We start from the raw sequence: 15,000 nt of genomic DNA on the forward strand, positions 1-15,000 counted from the left end.
GGAGATCAGTCTTCAAATACTGCAACAGTTAACTCTCAAAGCTAACCAAGTGATAAAGCAATAAGATGATCCACTCGTTGGGGTATTAACCCTTTGATTGCCACTTGGTAAACCTTCCCCTAATCATCAGTCACTCTGAGACATCTTTACTTGTTCTACAGCAATATCCAATCTTTGAACTGGGATGAAATTGCAAAATGTATTCTTTTTTATTGCCAACTTTCTTGTAGATGCTTATAAAGACTTCACGCATTGCTTCTGGTGCTGCTAATTGTTTCGTGTCGCACTGAAAGGGTTAACAATACCTTATGATTTTCCCTTTCAATCACTGCCACACTTTCAATGCTACAAATCTCTCCTTAAACCAAAGAGTTATCAACATCCTGTACATGATATTCCCTTACCTGTTATCACCAGCACCATTAGTATCCAATTCCATCGGGAACCCTCTGCACGATTTATTTTTCACTTTACCTCTGACTTCAACTATTGCAAGATCGAAGCATCAAGATATCCCTGAAAGTATTCGTGAGCCCAAATGGAACTACTTTCTATTGGATTGTTGGGCGTGACAATTAATCAAACTCTTCTCTATTTATCTATTATCTATTTTTTCATTAATCTGCAATATTTCTTGGTACTGTATATATTTCTTGATTACATTACTTGTTTGATTTTTTACATGTAACCCTTCATTTGTCTTTAAAATAGAAAAAAAAGGGAAAAAAAGGAAAAATAATCAGTTTCGGGGAAAAAAACAGAGACATAAACACACAACACTCTTCTCTCACTCACTTACTCCTTCCGTACATATTCCAACGCCGACACGCTCTGCACTCACCCTCTGACGTCAGGAGGAAATACATAAGTGGTAAGGCCATTCAATAATTCAACTGGTGCACGTCCTCTCCTTACATTCTTCATAGCTTCCATCAACCGCCGTGCATAAGGCATTGAATGGGAGCTGATGGACACGTAAAGAGGGTGTGTTATTCAAGGCTAGGTACAGATTGAGTGCAGGCTGCGCTAAAACTCGCCAATAATACTTTGATACGCGACACACGGCCACCGGAAAAAAAGGACTTGAAACGCCATTAAAAGTTTGGAAAGGCTCGTGAATTCGACGCGAGGAGAATGAAGAGTAAAAGTGAGGAGGAGGAGGAGGAGGAGGAGGAGGAGGAGGAGGAGGAGGAGGAGGAGGAGGAGGAGGAGGAGGAGGAGGAGGAGGAGGTGGTGGTGGTGGTGGTGTAAGCGAACGTGTGAAGAGGAAAAAGAAGTGGATGACATTAATAATTCAAGTTAATAATAATGAGGACATCATTATTAGATTATTATTACGATAATAATTATTAAAATTAGCTTGATCATGATTACTATTGTTTTATCATCAGTTTTATTAATAATAATAATAATAATAATAATAATAATAAAAATATTATTATTATTATTATTATCATTATTATTATTGTTATTATTATTATTATTATTATTATTATTATTATTATAATCGTCATCAGTATTATTATTTTTATCATCATAACTTTCTTTCTCGTTACTGTCATTATCATCATTGATTTTTTTTCGATTATCATAACTATATATGACATAGAATATTAACAGCAATAATATTGACACTGTAATAAAAGCGTGGTGGAAGGGAAATAGATGAGAAATAGCAATAAAAACAAAGAAAAAAGTGGGAAATGTGTAGGGCATGTCATGCACAGAACTGATAATATAAAAACAATTAGAGTAACGTAATAACAACTTAGACACAGGCGAAGGAACGCAGAGCAGACGGGGAGGCAGATGGAGAGATAAGATAGGAAGTTTTCCAGACGGTCGACGGAGATGGATGGAGAAGGTTTGGGAGGAGCCCTTAGACCCGCACCGGACTTTCTGAGACTCATGGTGATGCTGACCTTGTCCGATCCTTTTGTGTAATGTATATGAAAAGCAGAGGGAAAAAAAAAAAAAAACTTGAAGCACTGAACTAAAAATCGCTTGGTTCTCTCTGCTCCACACATAAATCATAGAACGACCAAGAGTGAAGCGTTCTGTAGTGTTTCAGTGAGTCATTTACAGTTGCCCCAAGCAATGACGTCACGAAGGCTAGTGAATGTTATGAAAGCAAATCAAACAAAAACCTTTATATATAAAAATTAGATACTAAATATTAAAAACTCCACAAAGACTATGAATAACTGGGATGCAATAAGTGGAGGTGGTTGCCAGACACTGATTTTTCTTTTTCTTTTTTTTATACCTGCAACAGTTTGTGTAATATTAATTTTGCGTCACTACTTTGAACAATAGCTACTTAATTCTACTGAGATGTGCCTTACACAAAACTGCTTTGAAAATATAGGATACTTATCAGCACAGTTATGGATTAAGACTCTTTAAAGGCAAAACACGTTTCAGTTAGCAATCCGAAAGTCCGAGAAAATGCATCGAAAGCAGACAAGCGTTTTAACCAAATGAAGGAACAAAGAAAAGGTTTAAACCCGTAAAGTCGCTCATATATCAAGACCACTAAAAGAATTGGTTTGAGCTGGAAAAAAAAAAAAAAGGTCTGAAGAACGTAAAGCCATCACCGTCACGACCATTACCACCATCACATCACCATCACCACCACCATCAACTTTTATAATTCCCAGCACAAAAAAGACCTCCCTGCACCCTTATCCATCGATTTCCGCTGGTTGCCCGTCAATTCAAGGCCACCACAGCATAACTAAAGACGTCATTACTATCCCATCAAAATAAGATTCGCATTTTTAAACATTTCAGTGCCTCATCTCGATTATTTTGACGTTAAATGCTCTAACAAAGGTTATTGGAGAGTTCAACGGCGTTTTAATAATCCTAGTGATGATTTAACAAGGAATATCTCCCACTTATTACAAAAAAGACCTTGAGAATACAAAACACGGCTATTTATTTCTGCATCACTTGAAGAAAGTCCTGTTAAAAGACCTAAGTGTTTCATAATACGAGTCTAAGACAATAATATACAAAATTCTCACAGCATAGCAAGATAATCCAAGTAAATTGATGATACAAGTGACATGATAATCTAAATAACATTATCATCCACGCTTTGTGATAATATCAATGTGATGAGCCCAATGACATGATAATACCAGTGACATGGTGATCCAAGTGACATGATAATACTAGTGACAATAATCCAAGTGACAACCTAACACAAGTGACCTGACAACGCAAGTGTAATTTCGTACCAGTCGACACGTGTGTGTGTGTGTGTGTGTGTGTGTGTGTGTGTGTGTGTGTGTGTGTGTGTGTGTGTGTGTGTGTGTGTGTGTGTGTGTGTGTGTGTGTGTGTGTGTGTGTGTGTGTGTGTGTGTGTGTGTGTGTGTGTGTGCGAAGAGCTACTACGTATAAACTCAAAAATTAAGAAAAGATAAAAAAAAAAAAAATCAATAAAAAGGGCGAAAGGGAAGGCGACATCACTTACTAAGAACGGCAAGAAAATTATGGACCAATTACACGGACACCCATCACACCCTTGACGTTAAATTACTCCAACAATTCTACCGCTGACGAAATTAAGTCTCCTTGAACACGCCAACCCAACAAATCACCGAATAAGTTAAATTTTTATGTGTATTCTTTCACGAAACAATATGATTTTACTTTTCCCTTTACTTTTTTCAGCATTTTCTCCGGAATCCCAATTAAAGAAGCATCTAACACAATCTCTTTCGGGGAAGGAAGGAGAGGAAGAAAAGAGAGCAAGTCGACGAGCGAGGAGAAAGGACGAGAAAGAGGAGCGTAAGAGGAAGAGCAGAGGGAGAGTAACGAAAGAGAAAGAGGAGATAAACATCGAAGGAAAAGCAGAGGCAGAAGCAAACGAGGAGGAAAAGGAAAAGAACGACAAAGAGGTGAGGGAGGAAGGGAGGGAGGGCGGAAAGGAAGGAGAGAAAAAAAATAGATATGGAGGAGAAAGGCGACGAGGAAGACCAGAGGAGGAGATAAACACAAAGAAAAGTAGAAGGACAGAAACAGAGGAGGAGGAGGAGGAGGAAAAAGAAAATATGAGTATAAAGGAGTATAAAGAGGAGGAGCGGAAAAATAACGACAACGAGGAGTAAAAAGTGAAAGAAAAAGAGAAACAGGAAGAAAGAGGAAAACGGAAAAGAAAATAGAGGAGGAGATCTTCCCTTCAAGCACAGCAGCCTTAAACTGGGAGCTGCAAACTGTGTCAAATATCCAGTGTTTACGACTAAGGAAGGAGGTCGAGGGGAACAAAGGAGGACAATGGATGGAGAGACGATTTTCAAGGTGAAGAACACAGACACACGGACAGACAGACAGACAGACAAACACACACACACACACACACACACACACACACACACACACACACGACAAAAAGAAATAGTTACAAAATTAATAACTGTCTAACCAAATTATTTACAGAATGGCCAGATGACTGCATAAATTAATCAAATTTTATAAATGAATATGGATTAATTAGAAGAAAATAAGCGTATGAACATTTGAAGTAAAAAAAAAAATACGTGCAGGTAGGTAGACACAGGCAGACAAACAGACAGACAGACAACAGGAACGAAACTCAACACAGCCAGACAGTAAACATTAAAGTTATGAAAGGATGAAAAATGACGCCAATTTCCCTGTTCATTAACTAAATCTCTCTCTCTCTCTCTCTCTCTCTCTCTCTCTCTCTCTCTCTCTCTCTCTCTCTCTCTCTCTCTCTCTCGGCAAGGAAGAGTATGAACGCAGATATTGCCCCCCAAATAAAGAAAACTCCTCACATTCCAACCCTCCTCTTCCTTCCCGTTCGTAAATCAGCGGGAGAGGAAGAGAGGAACGGAGAAAAGTGAAGGCGAAGGGCCACCTGGGAGACGCTTGCAGTGCCGCGCGATACCTGAAGCTACCTGGCTCGGGCTATCTCGCGCCACGCACCTGGAGCCACGTTCATAAGTGTGATGGAATTCGACCGTGTAAAGCCGGAAAACGAGATTAACTTTTCGTTTCCTACTCCTCCCTCCCTCCCTCCCTCCCTCCCTCCCTCTCTTCCTCCTCCTCCTCCTCTTCAAGGCCGTAACGCAGGACGAGTCTTGTGAACGAGTTTCCTCCATATCCGGAACGAGGTGGCGGCGGCGGCAGACTCCCTCGTGTGTCAGGCTTACCCGCCACCCGACACCTGCGGCCCCGTGTAAGGCTGGGAGGACCTCGCCCGCCATCAGGAAGAGGAGGAGGAGGAGGAGGAGGAGGAGGAGGAGGAGGAGGAGGAGGAGGAGGAGGAGGAGGAGGAGGAGGAGGAGGAGGAGGAGCCTCACACACCTGCCACCCTGTTGGTATCGCGTCGACGCCCAGGTGAACATGACACCTTTACCCTAATTGGCTGTCTGCTTCAACAATCTAACATTCCATTCGTTTCCATGGGAATTTTCTTACGCGACTGAATTCAACTACCCGATATCTCTCCTCAATAATGTGGATATTATTTTTACAGGGCTTGCATACCCGCAGTCTCATAACATTACCGTTCACGCCTCCCCATCGGTTTGTGTCTGCTTGTAACCTCCTGCTACTGCTTTTGCGTTCAGGTGAGTCAACAGAGTCCAGGACAAGGGGACTGCCAGTTTGCACGTTAAGCACGGGATGAATTTCACTGCAGTGTTCGGAAGAGAGCTGCGTCCACACAGCTGTCCGGGAACAAATTTACACTCCGACGCTCTGCCTTTCTTTTGTGTTAGCGAGGCCTGTCACGGAGGCGTGGAAATACTAGGAATCGCACGCACACGAACTTTAGTGTCGTTAAGGGAAACATTGACCATTTAAAAATAATTCGTGATCGACAAAGTCTGTATTCACTCAACACACAACAGAGCATTGCAGCATGTGAAAGAATAATGAGTGTTCAAAAGTTTTAAATTCTGCTCGATAGATGGATGGCCCTTGCCTTGGGAGGGTAAAAGTGGTGGTAGGTAATAACACAGTGACGGCGGCAGGTGGTGAGTGATTGGACAGCGTGAAGGACGGCCCTCTGAGGAGCCACGAGGGCCACACCTACCTGGAAGAAAGCCAGTTTTCTACATAAATACTAATGGTATTTTGAACTTTACGTGAAAAGTAGAATGAATTTTATATATATATATATATATATATATATATATATATATATATATATATATATATATATATATATATATATATATATATATATATATATATATATATATATCCTATCATAATCACTTTGCGGTGCAGTAAACCTTTGAAAATAGAGCATGTAACTGAATTCCGCTAAAGTTTCACAAGACATCTTAACGAGGCATTCCCCTGCCCGACATGGGACAACAGGATTCTGTAGACAAAGCAGATCTGGAAAAGGAAGCCTAACAATAGAATGGTCTCCTCATAGGCCTATTAAGCTAAAAATGGAAAAAACTACATTTCAACAGGCTGCCACGTTAATACTGTGAATTTCAGGTTCTCTGTGGGCCAAAGTAATTATAGGAAACTTACTGAGATATGTCGACCTGACAAGAGGCGAAGTGAAACTAGGACACACTCCTTACATACCGTGACGCGATTAGTTTCTGAAGGAACGGGGAAAAATCACTTTACTTCGTTTTGGTGCAGCCCTTGGCGTCCTGCCTCTCTCGACTTGCCTGGCCAGCCACGCGGAAAGGGAGGCAAACGTTTCAGGTAAACGTTTCATTCTGAGTCCAATCAGCTTCCTCGATGCAAATTGCAAACTGAATGGCATTTGTTGCTGATAGTGTCTATGTACGTGTGTGTGTGTGTGTGTGTGTGTGTGTGTGTGTGTGTGTGTGTGTGTGTGTGTGTGTGTGTGTGTGTGTGTGTGTGTGTGTTTGTGTGTGTGTGCTATTCGTGTTTCTCGCTGTGAGTACTCACAAGTAATTGAACAAATCCAACCATACTTGGCCTTGTCTGTGCTGGCCTGCGTTGTTACCCACCACTGCTGTAATAATCCGCGAGGAAGATTGGAAATTTGTCTGTCCTTTCAACACCAACGTTAAACATGACCAAAGTTAAAAAGGAGACATAAGCGTGGGTGGAAAATATACATACAAATGAAAACAAATACAACGGAAGCCGAAGACAACAATTCATAAAATAGAAAACATCACTCAGGGTACACGAGAGGAGTGACATCGGAGCATCAATAATGTCACCCCTGAGCCAATACGCCGGCCTCCGATGACACCTTGTCAATTAGTAATGGAGGCCCCGCGCCGCTCACCTGAGGCCTCGTGCTTTGACACCATTGGCCTTGACCCTTTGTGGCATCGTGCGCTCCATCCACTGTTCCATGTTATCCCCTCACTGCGCTCCCACGCCCCTCCCCTGCCCTCAGTGGCTCTGTGCTATTACTGGCCCGCAGAATTTACATTATGCTTCCTAATATCTTTTTCAAATAAGGTAAGTCTCAAATAGAAGAATCTAAGTGTAAAATCAAGGCAAACCTGAAGCCAAAAAACAAGATTATTCATTTATCTTTGGGAGCGGCAGACGCAGCGCCTTTGTGGAGATACCCGGGTCATCCTCGCCTGGAATATATGGAATGAATAATATTTTGTTGTCACCAGCTTTTCTCTCTTAAGGAAGGAAATCAGTCACTAAAATAATAAGACCCTCAAAATAAATCATAAGCAAGCAGACATCCACAGCGACAGACACTGAGAAATAATATAATAAAAACAAAGATGATCTACACCATACGACAAATCATTACTTTCTTACCTGCCCAGCACTCCGGCACATTCATGGCTGAGAGAATCATACATAAAATATGAATTAATCTTGCATATAAAATTTCAGAACCTGATTAAGTAAGCAAGACAATTAAAGTAAAAAAATCAAATTACTTTTAACAAAATGACAAATTCTACACATGTCAGACTGTAAAGCACAACGACACCCTGGCAGTGATTCACCAAGCCAAGGTGGTGACTGATGGCCCAAAATTACTCAGTATTGGTTTTCTATACTTTTTCTTTCCCATCGATCACGCCTGAATTATCCCTTGCCATAATAATTAAGAAGTCATTGTCACGATAAAAAGGCTCCACTTTTCCCCACACGGACAGGCGGGAGTGACTGGTGGGGAGGGGGGGTGTTAATTAAGGAGAGGTGACGGTGAGATCTTAAGTTCCTCTGCGAAAACGAGAACATGAACATAATTGCTCAAGATGTCTGTCCATTTTTGGTCAAGGTAATAAACACCCCCCAATACATCTCACCTGAAAACTCAACGACACAGTGCAGGATGTAGTTGTTGTGGAGCAGCAGCGGCAGAGAGCACTTCATTCCCATTAATTTTGTTTCTTTGCAAAGTTATCGTGCTATTACTTTTCTTTTTTATGATTTAGATTAATCTCTCACAACAATATTAAGGTAGAGACCTGGAAAAACTATGAACATTTTGGAGATAAATTTGTTTAAAAAATTCAGAATTTTAAAAACAAGGAAGGTAAAAAGAAAATATTGATATTGAAAGTTCATAAAAATCAATATTTTTTTTTTTTTTACCTTCAAAATTCTGTTTCAAGTGAAATAATGTCAAGGTGAAGTATTGTTACCTACGCACCATTCCTGTGAACCTAAGAAAATCTTTGACATCCGCATGTTGTCACTCCTTTAGGTAAAGAACGTACCTGTATTCTAAGGTAAATATTTTGAGATTGAAAACTTTAACTCTTTATTTGAGATCCCGACCTCAAATAAAGATTTTTGAGATAATTTTCCTTCACAATTAAATAATCTTAAAACAAGAACATCTGAAAATTATTGACATAGAAAGTTCATATAAATCAATAAAACATGGTTTTTGCCCCTCCCCCACCTCTCTCTCTCTCTCTCTCTCTCTCTCTCTCTCTCTCTCTCTCTCTCTCTCTCTCTCTCTCTCTCTCTCTCTCTCTCTCCACGAATCACCTTCATTCATCGGGCGGGATCACGCACTCTTCTCAGAACCTCCACCACGAAATTCCCTAAATGTGCTTTCATACGTTTTATCCTTAAATATATTTTTTAGCAATGCGCGAAAAAATATTAGCGCCGTTCCGAGTCAGGAGGATCAAGAAGAATTATGGATATTCATTACATTTTTTTCCAAGCAGTTCTTTTCATTTCCCTGAATTTTGTACCACCATTCACTTTTTTGCAGTTACATATGCGATATATTCTCAAATCAATTTACTTCCTTAATCAAGCAGGGAAAATGTTCGGAGCCTTGGTATCAAAAAGTAAGTTTATTTACATTTAATTTGCAACACACCGCAGCGTAAAGGTGATTTTTTTCCCCGGTTCTGTTCCAAAGGTCACTGCATTACCTAGTGGAAGGCTTATTGACTCAACTGTTAACGGAGTCTCAAAGTAATCGGTAGGTAGTTTGCATAATTGAGCATCATCTGTCAGTCAAAAGGGATTATTACATTATGCAGTGAAAAAATCCTCAGCTTCACTACAAAAAAGATGTATCATTAGTTATGTAGTAGATAGGTTCCTGCTTCAACTGTTTATATAGTTTCATAATTTTATATTTATTTTGCAACTCGAAATATCTTGTTAGTTACAAAAGATTATGATTTGCTGTAATGGACCTTTCGGCAAAATCTTTGACTTTAAAAAGTCACCATAATATTGATTGTACGGGTTATTGGCTCAACTCTCAAGTGTTATAATAAGCCGTCCCTACCTTGAATCTTTGAGCATCATTTAATAGTCACAAAGTTTAATTATAATGTAACATAAAGAAATCCTTCACTTAATTACAAAAACGTCGCTCTAGTAATTAATTAATGGATGTCCTCAACTATTTATAAAGTTTCATAACAATCTGCTGTTTCTTTGCGTCTCTACAAGTCATCTATTAATTGGAAAGGATCATTACATAATATTATGAAGGACTGCTTGGACATGGTTCCTGTCTACCTCTCCCAGTCTACCGCTTACATTGCAACCCCAGACAGTCATCCTTCATTGATGTTTTCCTTCATTCCCTGTCCTCACAACATGACACTTTCTGCAGGGAAGTAATCAAGAACTAAACTTTATTCAATTATCACGTGTTCATTTATCACTTTTAAATACTTATTACAATTTTAGAAAGTTTTTATTCTAAAAGATATACGCGTGTAATAATTTGTATGCATACAAATTTAAAGTTGTATAGAAAAGAAGACATTTCCAAAACTAAATAATTTAACTTCAGTTTTGTCATTTGCATTTTTTGCTAAAGGTACAAGAGAGAGAGAGAGAGAGAGAGAGAGAGAGAGAGAGAGAGAGAGAGAGAGAGAGAGAGAGAGAGAGAGAGAGAGAGAGAGAGAGAGAGAGAGAGAGAGGTTGCTCAGAGATGGCAGAAAACATAAATACCCCCACACTAATGCTGTGCCAATCATTCTGTATAAAGCAGAATAGGTTAATCAGTATATATCTTCTTCTTTTGTATATAAGTAGAAGCTTCTTAAATAGCAACAAAAAAAAAATGTGCTGCTTGAAGCCTGCTGTAAATTTGTTTAAATAAGTAAAACAGACAGACAGACAGACAGACAGACAAACAGAAAGACAGACACCGTGGCAAAATACGAATAGAGGAAAAGAGGAATGACAAACGAAGAACATAAAAAATCATATCAACACTTAATTACATGTACACGGAAAACGCAAATCCTTCCAAACCAGAGAAGAGATGAAAAAGAAAATAAATAAAATAACCGAGAAAAGAAGAACCAAAACGTGAGGGAAAGAGAGAGGGGAAAATTTAAAGGAAGGATAGCCACAGAAAATAAATCAGTAAGAAGGAAAAGGAGAGTAAGCCTCGAAAGAAAAAGAAAAGACCAAGGAAAAGAAAGGAGATAAATCAGATAAACAGCAACAACAAGAAAAGTGATGAAGAATGATTGGGTGGAGTGAGGAAAAAGTTAAGTGGGTATGAGAGAGAGAGAGAGAGAGAGAGAGAGAGAGAGAGAGAGAGAGAGAGAGAGAGAGAGAGAGAGAGAGAGAGAGAGAGAGAGAGAGAGAGAGAGAGAGGCTTGATGGCAAAAAGAAAAACCATTCACCTGTCAGGAGCACGAAGACAGGTAACTAATTAATATTCAGTTTAGTTGTATCTGTCGTGTGTGTGTGTGTGTGTGTGTGTGTGTGTGTGTGTGTGTGTGTGTGTGTGTGTGTGTGTGTGTGTGTGTGTGTGTGTGTGTTTGAGTACGCTACATTTACGTAAACGACGATGAAAATAAAATGTGAATTGGAAAAAAACAATACGAACTGAATCCCCAAAGAGACAGAAGGTGCATACAGGCAGTCACGCCAGGAGACTCCATGACAGCAGCGTTGGGGAAAAGATGGAGTGATGCACCGCCGCAGGGGAGTTGAGAATTGGAGAAGTAATGAGCTGAGGAGACAGAGAACTAAGTGAGGAGTTCAATAATTAAAGTTTTCATAATAAACTTTGAGAGGAATCACCACCACCACCACCCAAACTCATGGAATAAAAACAAATCCTGATGTTTGCCAGGCTGCCTTCAAGCAAGCAAACAAATAAATAAAAATAAGGGAGTAAAATATATATCAATGCGCCTTTAGGAGAACATTTGCCGAGGGAACAGTAAGAAATCACTATATAAGTATTGCTGAGGGAAGAATAAACACGTGGCTTCATTCAGTCAAATTACGCATTACCTAACTAAAAACAGAACTGTTCTTAAATATTATTCAGAAGATTTAATTAATTTATATATACTATATACCTGATACTGACAAAAAATACAACCCAAAGTGACAAGAATTACACACAAGAGGCAAGAAGGCACCCAGAGAACCCACACCTTCGCCAGCGACCTTGATTACGAAATAAACACAAAATATCCTGAAACGGAAAAGTGAGACATGAAAGAATTAAAGTAAATGTGGCGAATATAATCCGTGGACTTACGCTGCTAGTAAATCTGGGGGCTGCAAGCAATCCTAAATATGCATGCATACTCTGATCCGTCCAAAGACTTTCTTCCCTGAAATTCCATTGAAATCTCTTAATATGTTTTGATATGTTTTCCAGACAGACTGAGGCAGATAAACAGACGCTAAACACACAACTCTAGAACCATTCATAGGTATAAAGGCATTGTAGAACTGTTACACACCAAAACCTCGCGGAAACGCGTGACATTACCACTGACCACAGTAAGGCTCACCAGGCAGGCCGAGCACTGTTGCAATATATATATATATATATATATATATATATATATATATATATATATATATATATATATATATATATATATATATATATATATATATATATATATAATTTCTCAACCTGAACCCAAAGAGATAAAGCTATAGCGTTTATAGAGGCAAAAAGAAAAAAACATAACAACGATAATGATGATAACAATTACATTATTTTACTTCATTTTTACATAACACAATTAAATATCTGAGAATGTACACAAAGAGTAATTAAATCGGATTTACAAACACTCAGGAAAAGAATGAGAACTAGAAAAAATACAACGTCGATTTTAATGAACATACAGAATGAGCCTTTTAAACAAGACTAATACAAAAAAAAAGCACGGGAAGAACTAAACATAAATACTACATAACATGAACATTGACTGCCTTAATTTAAAAAAAAAATAACAAATAACCATCCTGGCGTATGATCGTAATGAAATAATGCAATGGAGGGAACCAAAACGCTTCTATTTGAACGTCTTAAAGGTCAGAGGGTAAAACACCAGTCTGGGCGATGGAGCGATAAGACGCGGCAGGAGGAGGAAGGTAAATGTTAGCCCGGCGTGATGGGAAGGATGAGCTGCGGGGAGGCCGGGCAAATGATTGCACTGATAGCACCATCACGTGACTCTTGGTAGGAACGCCAGTGATTGGTCAGACTAGCGGCATCTCTCTCTCTCTCTCTCTCTCTCTCTCTCTCTCTCTCTCTCTCTCTCTCTCTCTCTCTCTCTCTCTCTCTCTCTCTCTCTCTCTCTCTCTCTCAATAATGATTCCTTAATGTGATAAAATAACAGCACGACCACTGACCCTTCATTACATCCCAGCAATAAGTATGCCACTTGTCCGGCGCTGCATTAGGAATGACAGAAAATTAAATAAAAAAAATACCTGTTGAATCAGATGCAATTATGCGTCACTTCAATTAAATGTCCATTCCCACAAGGTGAATATACCATGGAAAATGTGTGTGTGTGTGTATGTGTGTGTGTGTGTGTGTGTGTGTGTGTGTGTGTGTGTGTGTGTGTGTGTGTGTGTGTGTGTGTGTGTGTGTGTGTGTGTAACAGGTCTGAAATGCTAAATCAACACCAGCTAAGTGAGTTTCCTTAAATTGCGAGGTGGGAGAAAGGAAGAGTGGGAAAAAAAGTACGTGAAGGAGGAAGAGATGGATAGACGTTGGGGAAGAGGAGCGCGGGAATTGCAAGGCAGAAAGAGAAAGTGGAGAGGAAAGAGAAATATCGATGAAACGTTGATAGCTGCATGATGGACGGAGTGAATGAAGGAGAGAGGAAAGAAAGAGAGGGTGATACCGGAACAAAAGGATGAAGGACATAGATAAAAGGGAGTGGCTAGAGAGAAAGAAGACAAAGGAAGATAAAGGTGAAGAGTGATAAAATGAGATAAATGAGAGATACCTGGATTGGAACGAAGATCTGCAGAGGTCAATTAATTCATTCATTGCTTGGCCAGTGTTACAGAAGCCACTCACAGGAAACAATGCCAGTGTAAGGAAAATTTGTTCTTTATCTTTTCATGCATAGAGCGAATCATAGAAACAAGAGACACAAATTACAAAGCTGTGAAATATACAGAGGATAGATCAAGGCAAGAAGAACGATCAGACTTAAGTGAATAGAGCAGGAACGTTAAGTATAATGAATGCGACGAAGATAAAGGGAAGGTGATTTACTACTACTACTACTGCTACTACTACTACTACTACTACTACTACTACTACTACTACTACTACTACTACTACACTCATTCCATCACCTTCAAGACTGGTTTGTATCGAGTAGGATGAATGATTTGAGAGTGGAAGAAGAGGTGCAAGCAAAGCAAGGAGAGGGCAGAAGAAGGAAAGATAGGAACCGTACAGAATGTGGATTGAAAGTGCAGAGGGAAGGATTTTAGAGCAGCCTGAGTTGCACAAAAGTGAGGTAGTTAAAAGGAGGCAAGTAGTTAGATGTAGGTTAGTGTAGGGGGAATGGAAAGATGAGATAATAAGGGTGTGAAATTAGGAGGTGGACGTTTGTTGGATATGAACTAAGGATAGAAGGTCAAGAAGGGAGTTTAGAAAGACATTGGCATTAAAGGACAATAATAAGGAATGAGTGGGGGACTGGAGAGAAGAGGAAGTGACAGTAAAGAAGAGTAAAAAATGGATGGATGGATGGATGGATGGATTGTTGGTTAGTTTATTGGCTGGATGAATCGATGGATAGATGGTCACTTGGATGGATGATTAGACCAAGCCATACACTATCAAACCAACACCTTACTTAAAATTCACCCTACTCCCCTCTACCATGATAAAATAAATAAATAAATAAATAAACAAAAAAAGGCGGATTATCGTGACAAACAAAACAACGAAAAATAAAAACATACAATGGACAGACACATCGTTGATTTTTTTCCTCGCACATCCCCTCTATTATCTTAACCACTTTTTTTAAACATGAAAGGGAATCTGTCAACTTTCTTTGTGCTTATATAACTAGTTTTTCCTTTTTTCATGCATAAAATAACCACGGAGTCAAAAGGCGGAGCAGAGGGTGGAGAGTGGTGGAGGAACAGTGCTATCAATGGGCCTCTTGATGTCTGGGTTCGGAGAGGATATGGGATGATGGGAAGAGAGGGAGATGGGAAGATGGGAAGATGAACGGTTCAGGAAGGGAGATTGATAGAGGAGAGGGGAAGATACGAGTATAAAGAGGGTAATGTGTGTGTGTGTGT

At 39.5% G+C, this 15,000-nt stretch overlaps 1 long non-coding RNA gene across 2 annotated transcripts in view; it reads right to left on the reverse strand.

The window, feature by feature from the left end:
• LOC135099957 (uncharacterized) overlaps positions 1–15,000 on the reverse strand; it is a 124,922-nt gene that overhangs the window by 24,723 nt on the left and 85,199 nt on the right. Inside the window, exon 4 of one of the 2 annotated variants that reach the window (XR_010268462.1) lies at positions 5,845–6,070. The exons of the other annotated variant lie outside the window; for it this stretch is intronic. This is a non-coding gene — a long non-coding RNA (uncharacterized LOC135099957). Of the gene's footprint in view, positions 1–5,844; positions 6,071–15,000 lie in introns of those variants that run through there. 2 annotated transcript variants of the gene reach the window in all.

Source organism: Scylla paramamosain, chromosome 4 (assembly GCF_035594125.1).
Source record: "Scylla paramamosain isolate STU-SP2022 chromosome 4, ASM3559412v1, whole genome shotgun sequence".
Taxonomy (NCBI): Eukaryota; Metazoa; Arthropoda; class Malacostraca; order Decapoda; family Portunidae; genus Scylla; species Scylla paramamosain.